The following is an 18,235-nucleotide window of genomic DNA, read 5'->3' on the forward strand; positions in this document are numbered from 1 at the left end:
TACTGCCTGTGCCAGAACGTCTCAGCGCAGGACTGATACCCAAGACCAGACACATGCAGGAGAGCAGCATGGAGAAATCATCATGAGAGAAAAAGAGGAGGACTTGGAGGAGATGAGAGAAGTAATAAAACTGAAACGTGGTGTCGCAGCCAGGGCTTGTGGTTAGGCTGAGGTATAGGCATTGAAAACAAATTTAGTGAGCACATTTCGTGAGTGTGAGGCTTGACGTAGCATTGCTGTGTTGGATATCTGTCTAAAAACAACCAACTTATCAACTCAACTACTGCAAAGAAAAAAACTACAACTCCTAGTGCTATTACTTTATGTCACTGTGTGGTTCATAGTTAGTAATGATACCTTATGGCAGTATGTTTTTTTTTTTGTGGTGGTACAATACTGTACGGCTCTTTATGAATTTTAAATAGCACTTTGTAGTTCTCTGTGGTACAGTTTATGGGTTACTTGTGGTATTTTGTGGTATTCTTTGTTGCTCTGTGGTGACTTTCTCTTCCTTTATTTTTCTTCACAGGGCTGCTTTTCCATTGGTCAGGTGCATTGAAAGGTTTGTATCCACTTGGCTTTGGTAGTGTGTGTGTGTGTGTGTGTGTGTGTGTGTGTGTGTGCATATCCACTGTATAACCTAGTCAGATGCCAGTTTTTCTAAACTGACACTTATCTCTTCATAATAAAGGTCAAAACATCTAACCTCCCACTTGCAGCTGGTGGACAAACAGAGGAAGAAGAAGACAAAAGCGTAACAAGAGGAAAACAACAGATAAAAGATAGAAAGAAGCTCAAACAGAATGAAGGAGTGCGGGAAGGGAGAGACGTACATATGGAGTCAAGGACAGACAGACAAACAGATAGAGGGAGGAGAGGAAGTATGTCTCATTGTTAGTCCACAGCAGGGACCTGTGTAGCCTTGGCATGCGATGTTATCAGGGGCAGGAGTCAACCTTTTTTTTTACCTTTCAGTCTTTCTTTACCACTCTTTTGTCCATGCTATGTTGCTACTGTGTTAAGGCCCAGTCACACCAGCATTTAAAATGATGAGAATTCACTGTGGAATTGATTTATTTCTATGGAATTGCCACAATAAGTGGATATGCACACAGGGTTGAAGTTAGTCCGTGCAAATCTTTCACATCAAGTTCAACTTTGGTGAACTTTGACATGGGAGGTCGCACTTTTCACCAATAACAAACCATCTAACAGCTAGGTTCCATCAAAATCCAACTTTTAACCAAGTTTCCAGGAAATCAGCAAACGATAAATCTAATTAACGCATCTCCATCCACTATTTGTTAAGTCTATTTCCATTGAACTTTGTCGCATTTCACTTTTATCAATATGCTGTTTGTCTGTGTTTTCACTCACATTTTTTTTATGCACAAATTAAAAATGCTAAGAAAAACAAGTGCAGAATCAGAGGAAGCTTATAGCTTATTAGCTTTGTTGTATCATGCATTTTTATTTAACTCTGTTCTACCAGAGTATAAGTGCTCCACAAGAGAAGCATGTGGTGTAGGCAGTTAAGTAACAAAAGTCTAGAAAATACGTTTCTTAAATATATTGTGTGAATCTCACATTAGTTTTATCACATTAGTCACACAGCTAGCTAAAATTGTTGGCAAGCTAACTAGCTTGGAGAGTTATGGTAATTAAATAGGACTTGCATGTTCCCTGCTGGCTAAGTTGTTAGCTACAGTAGTTCATCAACTACTACACACACATTTCTAGCATCATTTATTTAGCAAGGATGCACAGATGAACTTTGCTGTATGTGCCACCAGCTGGTGTGACCAGGGCTCTAGCCTTTCCCTGCAAATCATTTTGTCCTGAAATATAGTAAACACCTGTTAAAAGATACTCTCAGTATCTTAACTGAGGTACTCCTGAGCTTCAAATTCAAGAATGGTTCCCTTTTAGGTTGTGCAGTATGTTTATTTATTGTGTACCATTGAAATAGGATTTCCCTCTGTATTAATACAGGTTCAATGTAGAATATCATCATTGAAAGAACTTTTTGTGTTTTAGCAAAATCATGTTCAGCAACGTCTTTTCCTTCTGGTAATATCAAAACATGGAAAATAGTAATTTCTCACCATTGATCATATATGTCATTCTACATTTTTGAATGATCACTCCTACGTCATTGACACCGGAAACTTCATGTAATTCACGGGGAGGTTGGCAGGATGACGAGTGAGCAGCGAGTCCCGTGGGACGCTGGGTTAACCACTAACAACCAGAGGCTTTCCAATGCCAACCATGCAGCGCTTAAAACAGCCACTTCACCAGCACAATGATGGACATATGGTGCCAGACGGGAGTGCCTCACTAGCTGGGCAGCCACCAATATTCATTGTTCACACATATGAAAGGCAAAAGGGAACGGACAGCTCCAAGAAAATCTATTATGGAGTGGTATTAAAGAAAACACACTTGGAAAATACTCAAGGACAAGCGAAAAACATTCCCTTTTTCCATCCTTTTTCTGTCTCCGTCAGCCTCCTTTTCCTTTATCTCTCTATCCAAAAACAGCTGGGAACACAGTGGAGTGAAAGAAAAAGAGAGAGAAAGTGAAGCCATGTCTCAGTAAGAGCACCGCTCAAGTTCATAATCAGCCAAATCAAGTTTATACTTACTGACGGGCTGTTCCACTGAAAGCTGTGCTCCCTGCCAGGGGTGTGTGGGTGAGTTCGAGCCAGCGCGACAATAAAAACCATTGTTGCGTTTGTTTAGACAGCTCGTCCAAATCCGACCCTCCCCTTTGGAGCAAATGCCCAGGTTTGTCGTCCCAATAATGGCACCTAATTTGTACGGAAGTCGAGAGAAATCAGAGTAAAGCAAAATCTGAAAAACGGCCACCTTATTTCCCCTTGCTTGCCTCCTGTTGTCATATATTAAAGGTTTTTATCCTTGGACCCTGAGACTGGTGGTGATTTAAGTGTTGCTGAAACAGAGTGACACTGAAGAGCTGTTGTTTGCCAGGGAAGTGTCTGAGCTGTTTTTTTAGGGTTTGCTGTCCCTATGTTGTACACATCGAGGGGAAAGGGAAGGCAATTAGAAGAGGTGAGAACGAACCAGAGTAGAATATATTATCTGATCACAGATTAAAACATACCTGGATGAACTCATACTCCTCTTGCACCCACATCCTTTCCTCTCTTTGTCTAATCAGCCCACTGGATCCCATTTTCCCTCTCTCTCTGTCATCCATCCACATGCCCATGCCAGCTGTAAGGAACTGACAGGGCAGCAAGTGGAGTGGGATTTTCCCAGAAACATTAGCCTCTCTGAGGACAAGGTGAGATTGGCGGGCAGGATGACTATCTGTCTAGCTGTCCGTCTGGGTCAGTCTCGCCGTCAGTCCTGCGCCACTTGGCTTCAAACCTCCACTGCAAACTGGTATTCATCATCAAGATATATGAGATGGCTCTTCATAGCAGGCTGAAAGAAGAAGATGAATAGGATGAGGATAAAAATGACTCTGACACAAAAAAAGAAACTTTCCGTTTGTCTTCCAGCCCATTTCTCTCACATATTCCCTTTTTCCCATCCTATAAACAATGGCACTGAGTCACTGCAAGTCGTGACCCTTCTCTGCCAGGCCAAGTGTTTAAGTCCCTGGGATCAACAAGGTGAGCAAAAAAGCCTGCTTAGACTATTACCTATTTCAGTCAAATCACAAGTCACAGAATTTTCCTTCAATTATCCACGTCTACATGACAGCTCTGAAGTAATTTTTGTGTTAAAGTAACTGGTTTTGATGTGTTTCTCTGAGAGGTGCAGTGCACAAATAGAACAGCCGACAAAAACAATTTGATAAATGACTAAAACATGAGAATTGTTCAAAATTGCTAGATCCAAACTGAGCATATGAAGCGTCAGTCCCGAAATGTCTGATATCCAATTTAGGTTTGTGGTCATGAGGAGCACAAGGCAACAAAGGTGTTGATGGGGACGTTAAAGCGTCCAGTCATTCAAAAAACAGGGTAATTTGGCATTTGTAATAAAAGAGGAAGATGCCTTTGCCCTCCTGTCTTTCACTACTACACACACCTGCTCTCAGGGTTTAGGTTGACAGTTTCTTTGCAGCAACCTTTTCTTAACGTGTATGTATTCATTAAACATAAGAATTTTGGATAAAATCCTCCAACTGATGAGATAATCCAAATTTGTGAGTTCCTTACTAAAACAGAAGGTGCTGCGGATACAAAGAATATACGGTTTCACCCATGTTCCTCTGTTTTTTTTTTAATATATATACTTTATTTCTAGATATGAGCAGCAGAGAAGCTCCATGCTTATCTCTGTTTGCTCACTTTTCTTTTCTTTTTCTTCTATTTCACAAGCCTCTTCTACTTCACATGTGTTTTGCGCACAACCGCTTTTTTTTTTTTTTTTTTTTTTTTGCTTTAATCCCTGCTACAAACAGGTTTGATTAGTTGTTTGGTTAACCTTCGTTTTGACATACATTGGGCTGCAGCCTTTTCCACCGATCCAACACCTTGGACCGGCTTTACTCATACTGTGTAGGCATGTTTGGTTATCATCTCGTTTCACAAATAACAGTGTGGCCTTGAGCAGACACATGACAAATTGAGGATCATCTGGGATCTGAACTTGGGACAAACTCTAAAACAGAATAAACTTACAGGGCTGTAACAAGAGTGTAAATTCTTATATTCAGGTGCAGGACTGTTTTTTAGATTTGTAAAGTGTTTTTTTTTAGTTGACAATAACAGAATAGAGAAATGAGTGATTTAAAATATACAAATCTGGGTTAACAGCAAAGGTAATGTCTGCAATTTCTTTACTCACATGCTGGTTATAACAGACAGTATAGGAGAATATTCACTGACCTCATTGAAGCACAATTGTTCCACAGTTTTCTCACATCCCAACAAAACAAACAGCACTTGTGAGTCACTTTAGCCTGTCATGACCCATCCTCACTGATCCCACTGTTAAAATCCCTGAGCTCAGCAACCTGATAGACCAGACTACGTCAACAAATATTCTCCTGTTTCCATCAAATCTGGGATGAGTTTTCCTTCATCTTTCTGGCGTAAAGCAACACGATCAACGTCAGCGGAATCTACATCAGTTCTCCAAACTTTTAAAGTAGGATGATGAGTTAAACTTTTCAAGGCCTTTCTGAGGCTCTGAAGTTATATCACAAATATTCCAGGAGGCTTCCAACTGTTGTCTAATGTGGGTTACTGTGACACAGGGAATTTGCTTGACTTTAGAGCAACCCATCACCAGGCAAACACATTGATATTGGACAATTTGTTCAATGGCAACATTGAAAATCAACGTTAATCTTGTGGTAATCATCCAATATGGGTGCAATTCTTGGGCATACTGTGTTGTTTAGTCTCCATCCAGCTGACATACGTTTACACAGCTGTTACAGCCCAGTCACTACTCACTACTCTGGGCAACTGAGTCAGTTTTGCCAGATGAGATTGACAAAAAGTAGCCCAGTCAAAGCCCAGAACCCACCCAATTGTCATAAAAGTAGCAACAAAAGAAAAGTTTTCACTCATGCTGATGTTACAAGTGTTTTATCACAGAATGACAATTGGGATAGGAGAAAAAGTTTTAATCTCTAAATAATAAAATAAACTGAAATAAAGAGTTGGTTGTGTAAAGAGTGCATCTTTGACCGATGCGAGGCATCAATGTTAGTTTTCAGACACGTCTGTATTATTAAAGGACCAGTGTGCAGGATTTAGTGACATCTAGCATTGAGGTTGCAGATTGCAACCAACTGAATACCGCTCTCCTCACCCACCCCTTCCAAGACATGCAGGAGAACCTACGGTGTCCATAAAACTGAGAAAAGGCCCTCTCTAGAGCCAGTGTTTGGTTTGGCTGTTCTGGACTACTGCAGAAACATGTGGCAGTGCAACATGGCGGCCTCCGTGGAAGAGGACCCGCTCTCTATGTAGATATAAAGGTAAGTCTAAGGTAACAAAAACAGAAAGATTCTTATTTTCATGGGATTATACACTATTTAAAACATACTTATGAATATTATATTCCATTTCTGCCAAGTCCGTTCCACTAGATGCCACTAATTTCTGCACACTGGACCTTTAAGTACCAAGTCGGCTATATTGGCACTTTCAATAAAATCTGATTTTCCCACTTGTAATTGCAACTTGGATATTGACGTGAACCCTATTCACAAGTTGGAAACTTGTTATTAACTCTGAAAGGACGCGATCACAGAATCAGCCAACTGAACAGTATCAATCTCAATCTACTTGGAAGAAAGGTATATTCCTTCATATTGGAATGTACAGTAGCTGAACTTTTTGTCTGTGGAGACCACCCAAATTGTACAAGAAGTAGCTTAAATTATTGCAACCTGCCCTAGGGAAATTTTACTTGCCTAAATAAATAGAAAGTATTGTAAGTAATGTTGAAAACCGGGTGGGTGGAAAAACACTCAATCTGGCAACACAGGTCACTGAAACATCTGACTGTGTAGTTTACATCACCGTTCTGTATATAAGTAGGCAATTTCACACTACACACAAAAAAGAAAACTTTTTTTCAAGGAAATAAATACATTTTGAATATCTAAAGAGGCAAGGTAACAGCCTCGGTGAATGTGTGAATTTATTACACTGTAGGACACGTTTTTGACCAAATCATGTATGTGAAATTTCTTCATTTTCCCTGATGGCTTTCTTGACAAACAGGCTCATTGAATTGTCTTCAATGACCCGGGAGCCGCAGTGGAAAATGTACGATAGGTCTTGGCCTCATTTTGTTCTGGTGCCGCTTGGTCCGATGCGGGAGCACACACACTGACAGCCCAGAGAGGTCTCATTTTAAACTGCAGCAGTGACCTCAAAGTTATGGCTATGGGATGTGGGTATGGGCTAATACCCATCATACTAACTATACCCCTGATGGAAAAGTGGCATAGAGAGAGGGAGACAGGGTGACTGTGACATTTGATTTGTTCTGCCATGCTGATACCCCCGCAATCTCATGGTTTACTAAATTACAGCCTTGTGCTCTCTCTCTCTGCTTCATTATCCGTCGCCCACAAACACACACGCATATTTCATTTTTCATTCACACACAACGAGTGATGTAAGAGTTTAGTGACAGAGGAAGAAAGGGTACTGTGGATTTGGGAAAATGTGTAGCTAATACATTCTTTTCAACACCTAAAAAGAACAAAATACTTACGAGTGACTTTTAGGACTTGCCATATTTATTTTGAGCTTGGATGCCTGTTGAAACAACTCAATCAGTATAAAAACTTGAAGGCTGCTGTATATTCTAATGCATTTTTGGTCATGTCTGTGTGTAACCAAGCTCTGGTAATAACATAGCTCACCAGCCAAGCTGCCCAGTGACAGCACAAATGCCATTGAGACCAGCCACCAAGCAGGCTCCTGCAAACACTCACAACCATGAACACACACAAACACACACCAGCACTCGGGGACGTAACACGCTCCTGTAGCAAAGGTACATTCTGCTCCTGTGGCGACTTCACAAATAGACTTGTTTTCTTCAAAATATGACATGTGGAAAATATGACATTAAGCCAAGCTACACTCACCACCCTCGGTCCTTTTAACCACACACACACCCACCTACCCACTCATGAAATGAGAGGTTTATGGCAGAAGATAAAGGCAATTTAGCAGGGGCGAGGCTGAGGCGTACACTCTTTAAAGGACGATTTCTTTTGGTGTGTTTACAGACGAAGCCAATAAACACCTTACAGTTCCTCGCCACAAAAGGATTTAGTGGAGAACACTGCACATTTTAAAGCATCCTGTCTGTACTGTGATGAGTCATGACACATTTATAAAGAAGAACCTTTGAAGAACCTTTGAGGCACCTTGTGCAAGGCACCTTTGAGGATTTTTTTAAGCGCTTTCCCTCCTCAGAGTGGACAGGACACTGCGTTCTGTTCCAGGACTATTAGAAGAACAGAGAGTTTCCATCAGCAGTCACACGTCAAGATGCTTTTTATGAGGGCACTGGCTGTGGATTGGTCATCGCTGTTATTTCAAGGATATTGGGTGCCGTTGTGAGGCATTGGAAAGCATGATTAGTGTGTGTGTGCATGTGTGTATGGCCTCTTTGGCCAACACAGCATCTTTCCAACAGAAGCCTTTCCTATTATCATGTTTTTTTAAACTAGTAATCTGCTTTTATTTCTTGCATGGCAACACCTCCTTTAGGTAGGGATTTTGTGCTACAATGTAAAAGATGGTGAAATTTAAATTTAGTGCATAAATTGTAGGTGCTATAATGAACTGGGTTTAGATTAAATTACTGTCTTATGTGGTGTTCTTCTATTATCTAGTGAATAAAAGGAGCGGCAAAGACGCTGGGCCTCATGCAAGAACTACTGAACAGATTTGTTTTTAAGTGGCACATACAAGTGATTTAACAGAACTTGTTTGTCTGAATTTCACACGAGGAAATGACACTTGTTTGACATAAAAATTCTAATTTTGTAATCTGAATGATTTGGGAGTATAAATATATTAAACCAAATCAACTGAAGCTCAGTTGTTTGACATAAACATTATAATTTTGTAATCTGAATGATTTGGGAGTATAAACATATTGCCCAAATCAACTAAAGCTCAATTTACTGGGAAGTTGAAAGGTCTTTGTTTTAAAAATTTTCTTGGAAAAACTACTTTTGCAACACAATTACTACAGTTTAGTAGTTGCTGGAAAATTCTCACATTCCAACATCTGCCTTGGGATCTTCATACAAGACACTGTCCAAGTGAGATGAACATCCTCTATTAAACTACCAGACAGTGTAACATCACCTATAATGGAATGCGTTCTCTCACCCATCTCTGTGCCTGTCACGTCCTCTCAGTGTCATGAAACACTGTTTTTTGGCATCCAAATTCATGTCACACTGTTTCTTCTTTATTTCTGTCACAGTACGGCGCTGCTCTGATGATGTGATGTTGATGAAATGATGCTGTAGTAATATTTCCTTTTTCTTTTTTGTGTCCCCTAAAACCACTACTGACATTGCTAAATATGTTATATTTACATTTTCTGATGTCTAACAGCAGGGTTTTTGCACATTTGTAGTAAGAGATAAGGATAAGAAATTCACTCACCGTATGTACTGTATATTAAAACACTGTCTATTAGAATGATAAAAAAAGAAAGAAGACTGACTTGGGAGAATAAAAGCCATTGATCTCATTGTGCATCGCTGGATACTGAGTCATACTGTCACATTAAAAATGAAACTACTTTTAAAAAAATCTCTAAAAAGGAAAAAGGGTGTGCTACTGTAGAGCTGGCAGAGCCTACGCTGAGCTGCCGAGACGAGACACCTACTTACTGTGAAAGGAGAACAAGTTAGACTAGAAATGAGCTAACTAATAGAGGTACAGTGATTGTAAAGATGGGAATGGCAGGATGAAGATAAGGCAGTTAGGAAAAACAGAAACCATCTGTCTCATTATGACATACTTCACTTTCTTTTTATCGTAAAGGCTTAGCTAGTGCCCAAAATGTGTGACAACATGCTAGTTTATAGCTACATAACGTGAAGGCCTGTGCACATGGTCGTACATTCACACGCTCATATATCAGCCCAATTACTCTCTGTGGAAATGGTGCACAGTTCTGGATCAGACCTGACTCAAGATGCCAATTCCTCTCAAGTGAATCCCTGTTAAACTGGGCCGAGCCTAAACCTGATCCAAAACCAGCGGGGTCAAGGAGGTAAAATGAGATCAACTTGTAAGAGCAAGGACTGGGTTAACATGCTGTTTCAGCTCTAAATGGTATCAAACTCATGTCTATTAATGCACAGATATGACGTATGAACATATGTTGCTGTTTAAGTATGTTGCGTTTTACAGCAGGCTTGCTGAGCTTGCTGCACTTTTGCTCCATCCTCAAGAGCACTGTTGGTCAAAAATAATTTTGTTCCCTTGTCAGGGGTCAAAAGGGTAGATACATGAGCAGAGCATATGAAGCCAGCCTCCTACAATAACAACCACTGTATTAAACATGACTATATGGACACACACTTTCACACAGCTTATTTGACCTTGGAACACACTTGTCGACATTTAGTTTGCACTCTTGCTCCTTCCTTTGAATTCCTTGCGCAAACAGCAAGGCATAGACCAACGCAACCCAGCTTGACAGGAGCCGGTAGAATGGTTGTAGAGGAGGAGAAGGACAAGAAAACAAATAAATAAAAGGAGAGAGGCCATGACTCTTGACAAAATGTCCACCAGATGTTGCGGGTCTTCTTCCAACTTCACGTCTGATGGCTTCATCTGTTAGCACGCTTCCAATGGGGGGAAAGGGTTAGGAGTGCTTTCACAGTATGTTTTACCAAAATTAGTTTGGCATGTTCAGGCAGGTAATGCCATTTGAATTTAAGGAGGCATTAAAGAAGAGATAAATGCTCATCACATTCAACTGATTTTTTAAGGAATGGAATAGTTTATTTTGATTTCCCTTGTTGCCAAAATATCTAATCTAATTGCAGGACGACAGATGACAAAACTCTTTCCAATAAATGAGCTACTTGTGAGTTCATGTGATTTCTGTTTACAAGTCCAGGTTCACTTGTATTAAAGCGGTGTGAACCTAAACAAACCCAATAATTTAAAACAAGACTAAAGAGTCTACAGTCATGCTGGCAGCTCCGTGAGGTTGTAATTAGGCACAGCTTTGCTTAAGCTAAAGGTTAGTGTTAGCATAGCAACAGGCTCACAAATACCAATGCTAACATGCTGATGTTTAGCATGTGTAATGTTTATCTTGCTCACCTTTTTGGTTAAGTGTGTTAGCGTTAATTAATATTAAAAACAAATTACAGCTACAGGCTTCATCAAAAGTATTGGACACAAAAATTTTCCGAGATCATGGAAAAGTGAAGGGATTACCTAAGTTATAGCAATTCATCCTGAGGGGAACATGAATATGTACCAAATTACATGGCTATCCATCCAATAGGTGTTGAGACATTTCACCCCAAACTACAAATGTGAACTGCATGGTGGCACAGAAGTCTGGGGATCACCAGAGTCATTAGGATGAATCCTCTGGGGACAATGAATGTCTACAAATTTTAATGGATATCTATTGAATAGTTATTGAGATATTTTCATCTGGGACAAATTGGTATAGGGACATTGCCGCCCCTAGAGCCACGCTGCCAACCTATTGTAGCTAAAAATAAACGTATTCTATTCTCCAGATCAAACACAACAAATTGTAGGTGTAATCTCACCCTTAGTAGACATTTGTGCATATCCACATGAATACATATTATTAAGTTCATACCATTAGATACAGTGTTAACTTAATGCAGACAGCATGTGTATGACTATAATTTAGTAATAAAGCTTCAGTGTAGGTCCATAAAGGGATTCTCTCTGCTCCACGGTAAGCTGGCTTAGTACCCAATCACACACTCCAAGGTGGACTATAGGCCCAGAGGGTGGGTGAGAATGTTTGTGTGTGTGTTTGTGTGTCAGGGAACACAAGCTAACAGGAGGATCAAGACCTCAATCATGTGAGCTGGCTTTCAGAGCTCAGTTCATGGTATTAAACACCTTGGGGAAATATGAAGGATTTCATTTAAAGGTAACACTAAGTAACCAAGAGAGGAAGTTATACGAGTGTTACAGAAACTCAATAACATGCTTTCAATTTAAAGGCCATCCATTTGAAGCACAGCATGCAGCTCATTGTGCTCAGGGCGTGGCTCTAGCAAAGTGGGGAAACCATAAAAAATTATAAAATGCTCCATGAGAATTCATAAGGTGACAAAGCTCATGGGGTGACCTTACGTGACGGGAGGGTTTAAGGAGAGCTATCCGGTTTGAATTGGACTTTGATCCTGTCATCTTATCCAGCCCTTCCTCTCTCTTCACCTCTACCTCATAGGCACCTCATCATCTAGCCGCTTGTTATAGCAAAGCTTCAATAGGCTTTTTGGTAGCTGGACATGTGTAAGACGCTGCAGCTGAGGTGGTTCAGGTCAGAAAACACACTTCTTACTCTCTTGACTTCCCATCCTGTGCACCTTTAGATCGGAGAGAAGATGATTTTTCAAGAAGAGCGTTCTGCAAAGCATATCAACATTTCTTTTCTTGACCTTCCAGAGGACACCATATCCTCTGCTTTTCTCTGCTGTTTTTCCACCTTTCACCCTCTGGTATTTTCCTATATTTCCATCTCCATAATCTTCTCATCCACAACCTTTCCCCTCTCCCATGAGATCTCATCTTCTCTACTGTATCAGCCATTCATTATATTCTGTGTTCCTTGGTTAATGCTGCCTTCACTGAATCTGCTTAACGATCATAAGATGCATCTCTTTGCTAAGCATCTCAGATGTACTCGCTGCAGAAGTCTCCTTTTTTTTTTGTTTTAGCTTATTCTTATTGAACTACTTATGCAGCTCTCCATCCTCCCGAGACTGGAAAATCAAGTTGTTCTCTCTTAGTTATCATTGGAAGTGACAAGGAATATTTTGGGAGTATTGATGTAGGACACATGAAGGATGAACTCCCAAACATTTATCACTGCACTGTCCGTAAAAAGGCTTAGTGTTGCTCAACACAGAGACAACATAGTTTCGAAACAGGGGCAATTAGAAGTGATAAAGCATTTGGCAGACCAAGAGGTTTCCCGTAATTAAAATTAGGCATTGGCACTCGCTGGGGTTAGTATCAAGACTCATGTGAACGCTGTTATTGGCAACACATTGTTCACCACAGATTGGAGCTCAGAAACTCGATCATCCGTTGGATGGTGAAACAACATTTAAGCAGAGAGAAAGGTAGTCAGTGAAGCGGATAATATCCATCTCTTGGACACACACTGAGTCTCTAGTGGACATGAGTGTATGTATATACATTCACACCAGTACATACAATTATATTCTCTTTTATTCATTCTTGTGGAATTAAGATCATGCCCACCCATTTTTTTCTCTTATTTTATTAGTAAGACAATCTTAATTGTCTGAGGTTACCTTGACATCTCTTGCTCTGCTTGCTTATGCCTTAGGGGATAACCACAGAGTCTTGTTTTCCTTCTCAGTTTGACCCTCAACTCTCTGCCAGTTTCTTGCATAAAGCTCTTTCAAATATCTAAGGGTTTATTTGGGGATCATAAAAGGTATGAGGGGATTGATTACGCGTGGCGGTGATTATCAGGCATGTACCAAATGTTCCAGGAGTGAGGCGGTTTTCATTCCAACCAAGTGTCTGATTTCTCAGATTAGTGCACTTTTTTTTTTTTTTTTTTTTAACTGTGATCAGTTGTTCTCTTTGGTTACAACTAAAGCTGCATGCATTTGTTATGTTGAATTATAATGCTTGAGATTTTCATTACATAAAATTTAATTTTTTAAATTATTTACTGTCACATTTTTTCAGAAATAGCAATTCAATGTATTTGCGCTTCCTGTAGTCACTTCAGGTGATTGGATGAACCATCTGTCTATCACTGTCTATCACGTCTTAGCTTGAAAGGCAGCTGGATTCGCAAGATAATAAGATCGCGCAAGGATCCTCTTTGGATGCTGATTGGTCCAAACCACTGGTGGTTTAGACACAAGTACATAACTTTAAGTCTGACTAGATGGATTCTTACATGATCTTGCTATGTTGTGATCTCGCGAATCCAGCTGCCTCGCAAGGTAACAAGGTTTTCACATTTATGCACATACAACACAAAGTGCGGAAGAGCGAGGACCGTGCATGCACACATTTTACATAATGCAAAAAAACAATATTTTGATTATTGCTGTCATTGATGGTAATGCTAACTATCTTCTTTAGTCTTATACACTAAAACTTGTTCACGCGATCAAACATCTCGGGCCCCTTGGCATTACCACCAGATATCACCAAATCAACGAGGAATAACTTCCATCTTCTTTTTGTAGTTTTTCTGATCATTCAGTAATAGCATTTTACTCAAGTTTAGTTGTTGACATTTGTGCATTGCTAAAAAGAAGCTTAGCCTCAGTTTAGCCAAACTTATTTAGAAGAGAAGACAAAGGCAAGCGGTAATATTGTTACCCAAACTGTGAGTTGTTAATATCCATCACAGTTTACCAAGGACGTATTACGAGAAGTGGATTCCACGTTCCAAGATGGTGTCCCATTCATTCCAATGAAAGTTGCCCACAGGGCGTATATGCCAAAAAAAAGTTTTTTGGCCCTTACACCATCTGTGTTAGAGACTCCCTCTAACTTCTTGTTGTTTCCCCATATACCTATGGGTTCAATTCTGATAATACAGCAAGTCATTTTGGGGTGTTTGAGACACAAAAATGTATTTGACGTTTTACAGTCGTCTCTGAAAGTCGTAATGAAAGTGTATACAAAAAAGGCTTCTTGAGCTAATGTGCATCATGTGATCCTGCAATACCAATTGTGACCACTAGGCCAAAATCACCTCAAAGCCAATTGCTGCTCCTGGGGTCTTGACTGTACTCACATTAAGTTTTCAGGCTTATTTACAACCTATCTTATCATCTTACCATTAGTGTTTCTTGCCCTGTTGGATTGTATTATAGTAATTTTGCCATGTTCCAAGATCTCAGAAATTCATTTGGTACTGTATGTACATTGTTATCATAAACAGTGGGAATAATGCCCGAAACTACAAAACTTAGACCCAAGCTGTAATGAAGAGAAATGATCCTTTAAAGCTCAAATCCTGTCTCTATGTGTGTCTCAGCTGATCAGCCAGCGCCAGCCCTCTGTACCCTGGACAAGTGTTGCTAACGAAAGAGACGCCAGGGGAGGAAAAAGTTATTACAGGTTTTAAGACTCAGTGTTCAGTATCACCAGGCAGTTCACCCAAAGCAATTAGCTTCTTCTCTCTGCTAACAGGGTGTTTCTGGCCTGGCCTACAGCAGTTTGGCTCTCAGCACACTGGGTGAAAAGACACACAGGAGAGTGAGGGTGGGGTGGATACACGTGGGTGGGGGGTGTTAAATACAGTTGTGTAGCCACAAAGTATGTGTGTGTGCGTGTGTTGTAATTGCAAAAAGCAGCCCAGAACTAGGGGAGAGATAGAGCCAAAGAGGATTGTGGGGGATTTGTATTCATTTCCACTCATTTTTCACTTGAGAGAGGATTTAGGGGAAAGGTTGAAAGAGTTTTGCGGGGTGCAGGGTCAGTTTAAAGTCTCTTTTTTTTTGGCTTTGTGGTTTGCACGGTTCCACGATGGTGCAACCGGGGCTCGAATAGCCCATGAATGTGGTTTGAAAATCATGTTTGCTCCACTGTGATAAATGGAAAGAAACGATAACCAAACTAATATTAACTTGAAACCCAGACCAGAGAGGGTTATTTTATACCTCTCAACACAACAGACACTATAATTAAGAGCACTGTGTGTCTTCATGGTCAGATATTGTTACCCAAATCCTAATCCCACAGCATTTGAGGTGCCATGGTGCCATGTTTCTTAAGGGTGATAAGACATGTATAAACGTATTTTACAAATTTATTTGGGTTTCAAGTTTTAAAACCTGGGAATGCCTTTTCCCTTAGAAGCCTCTGTTACTCTAACTTACTGAAAATGGAAGAAAGAAAAAGAGGAAGAAGGAGAGATGGCAAACAGAGAGATGGGGGAGAATGTGGATGAAGAGGAAGAAGCCGCGTAGCTGTTAGGGTTCATGGTTGGGGTCAGCAGGTTGAACAGTAATCAGGTTTTAATGTGAACACATCACCGCAGCTGACTGAGTGGAGCTTTACATGCACACAGACATACATACAGTAAAGACACACAATTGGTACACAATTGCTCGAGTGCTTACCATAATCAGCATCCCACCACAATCACCAATCACTATCAATGGCCTTGCAATCACTGCAGCAGCGCTCCAGCCAGTCAAATGATGGATGAGCGGTGATGTCATCAGGATGTTATCATCTGGTTGGCTAATGACGGGAAGTTTGCAGAGCGGAGGTCACGGCCTTCAGGAGTTAGTCTGTGCCTTGAAACTCCATCGACTCACTTGACTTCCATTTGTATTTGTGAAATTGGACACTTGTGTAAGTTTAACGTGCAAGTTTTAGTCAAACATTTAGTCACACACAAAAAAATAAGCTCATTGGTTGAGGCGATCCTAAGTGGGTGGAGCCAAATAATGAGTTTGTAGTCGGATAACAGTTTTTCTCTGATGTGCTTTTTTTATTTTATCATTGTATCCTATATGCATATTAATGATGCATTGACAAATACAAAGGCCCCAACTGGCCTGTCATACTGTGACTGGTGGCAATCACAACAACTCACACACACACACACACACACACACACACACACACACACACACACACACACCTCCCAGTAACTTTCTAGGTAACATTATTTCTGCGGCATGTGCACTCATTTGTTTGTTTGTTTTTTCATTGGGCCATGATCTGCTCCTCATTGCGGTAACAGGTTTGGCTGCAATAATAATTATGAAAACAGTAAGTCATGTTTAAGTCAATTCACAATTTCAACTTTCCAGATTCAGCCAGTCCGTTTACCATCGCAAAGGAGTTAACTGAACCGTTCTCACTTGAGGAACCAGCCAGCTGCAGTGAGGAGGAGGAACGAAAGGGATAAAAATCGATGTCATTTTGCTGTCGATTTGCAGTCTTTTGAGATGACGTTACACGTTTGTCAATCATGATCATCTGTGCTTCATATCTGGGTGAAGGCAAGGGGAATGAATCCAGCACTATGATAGGTCGAACTCTTCTTCTTCTTTTGCTTTTCGGCAGGCTAGACACTGCCGCCTCTTGCTAGGCTTGAGTACTGCATGTGCACAATTGAACCCACAGTCGTCACCGGCTTTTTGCAGTTTTCAGTTTTGGGCGACAAATCGTACCAGTGTACTTTGATGTCAAAATGCGTACCTGCTACACAAAATGCGTACAGGTTGGCAGGTCTGCAAACACACATTTTCTCTGGATACATGAATGCAGACTGCAAGGTGTGTGTGACCTCAGAATAATTCATATTAAAAACAGAATGAAAATCATTGTCGTTATGAGAAACATTTTCACTTTTATGAATCTGGATGTGATGTATATTATTAGTAACAATAATGTAGAAAACCTCAGTATGATGTGATGTGTATATGAAGCCATGTCCACAAACAGCAGAAGAAAAGTCTGTTCACTTTCTGTGAGTGAAGCAAGAGATCAACATCATCAGTGACATCAATCAAACTGAACACAAGAGGCTTTCGTTTGATGTAATGAAATGTAATGAAATGATGACATCATGTTCATCTAGAACGTTGAACATCGAAGATCTCAGAAGCAAGATTCTTACGCAACATAGACTACCCAGGAGAACTGAGTAGCATTTGTTGTGTCTTCAGAAGACATCATCTGTTAGACTCACAAATCAATCTTACATCTATCTCAAGTGTTGAATCATTGTCAATATCATCAAGAAGAGAGAGCAGAGCCAGCAGCGTAAGATGTCCAAACCACGAGACTCTTAACACATTTGATTCACTGCTACACATGTACACAAGACTACACGTTTTGAACGGCTTCATATTTTGTCTGAAGCTTATACAAATACAGTGTTATCAGTTTGTTTGTAATGAGATCAATGATGTTACATTTCACACAAATTTATAAATTAATTGGGTCATAATTTAAATTTTTTGTCACATTCAGTCTGATGAAGACATGAATATCTGTGAACGTCTGACTGGTTAAATACCTCAGATTCATATGAATGTATAAACAATAAATAAAGGATTTATTGAATGGTACAAATATAAAATGTAACTATGTATTCTTTGTTATGAAAATGTCTTAATGTATGTCTTTTGTTCGTGTTGCGCAGGACTATAACAAGGGGATGGAGGACATGAGAAGACTGATGGAGGCTGAGATGAAAGAAATGGAGGAGACAATTGGTAGATTAGAGGAAGAGATCAGCTCTCTTAATCACTAATTCTCTGCTCTGAAGGAGATGCATGATAATTCCAGGACCATCTTGTGGAGAGGGCTCAAGAAAGAACAACAGAAGGCAGAAGAAGAGATGAAAAAGAGATGAACTGATCATCTCTCTTCAACAGACCCTCCACGCTCAGAAAGAGGGCACAGAGAGGATGGCAGCCTCGGCAGATGAATCCAGCTAGCAGGAAGGAGTCAGCAAGCTGGAGGCACTCCTCATTGAAAAGGACAAAGAG

General features: G+C 40.3%; 2 long non-coding RNA genes across 4 annotated transcripts in view; one reads left to right on the forward strand and one right to left on the reverse strand.

Moving 5' to 3' along the window:
- The window catches only part of LOC122971621, a 123,843-nt gene extending 122,018 nt beyond the window's left edge, over positions 1–1,825 (forward strand). The window contains exons 9-10 of the long non-coding RNA XR_006399533.1: positions 530–562; positions 692–1,825. This is a non-coding gene — a long non-coding RNA (uncharacterized LOC122971621). The remainder of the gene's footprint in view (positions 1–529; positions 563–691) is intronic.
- A 98-nt stretch (positions 1,826–1,923) lies between these two features.
- The window catches only part of LOC122971622, a 46,008-nt gene continuing 29,696 nt past the window's right edge, over positions 1,924–18,235 (reverse strand). The window contains exons 1-4 of one of the 3 annotated variants that reach the window (XR_006399536.1): positions 15,845–17,752; positions 3,128–3,453; positions 2,649–3,031; positions 1,924–2,544 (exon numbers count right to left, since the gene is read on the reverse strand). This is a non-coding gene — a long non-coding RNA (uncharacterized LOC122971622). Of the gene's footprint in view, positions 2,545–2,648; positions 3,032–3,127; positions 4,114–15,844; positions 17,753–18,235 lie in introns of those variants that run through there. The other 2 variants (XR_006399535.1, XR_006399534.1) reach the window with 2 other exon arrangements.

The sequence above is a fragment of the Thunnus albacares genome, chromosome 20, assembly GCF_914725855.1.
Source record: "Thunnus albacares chromosome 20, fThuAlb1.1, whole genome shotgun sequence".
NCBI lineage: Eukaryota > Metazoa > Chordata > Actinopteri > Scombriformes > Scombridae > Thunnus > Thunnus albacares.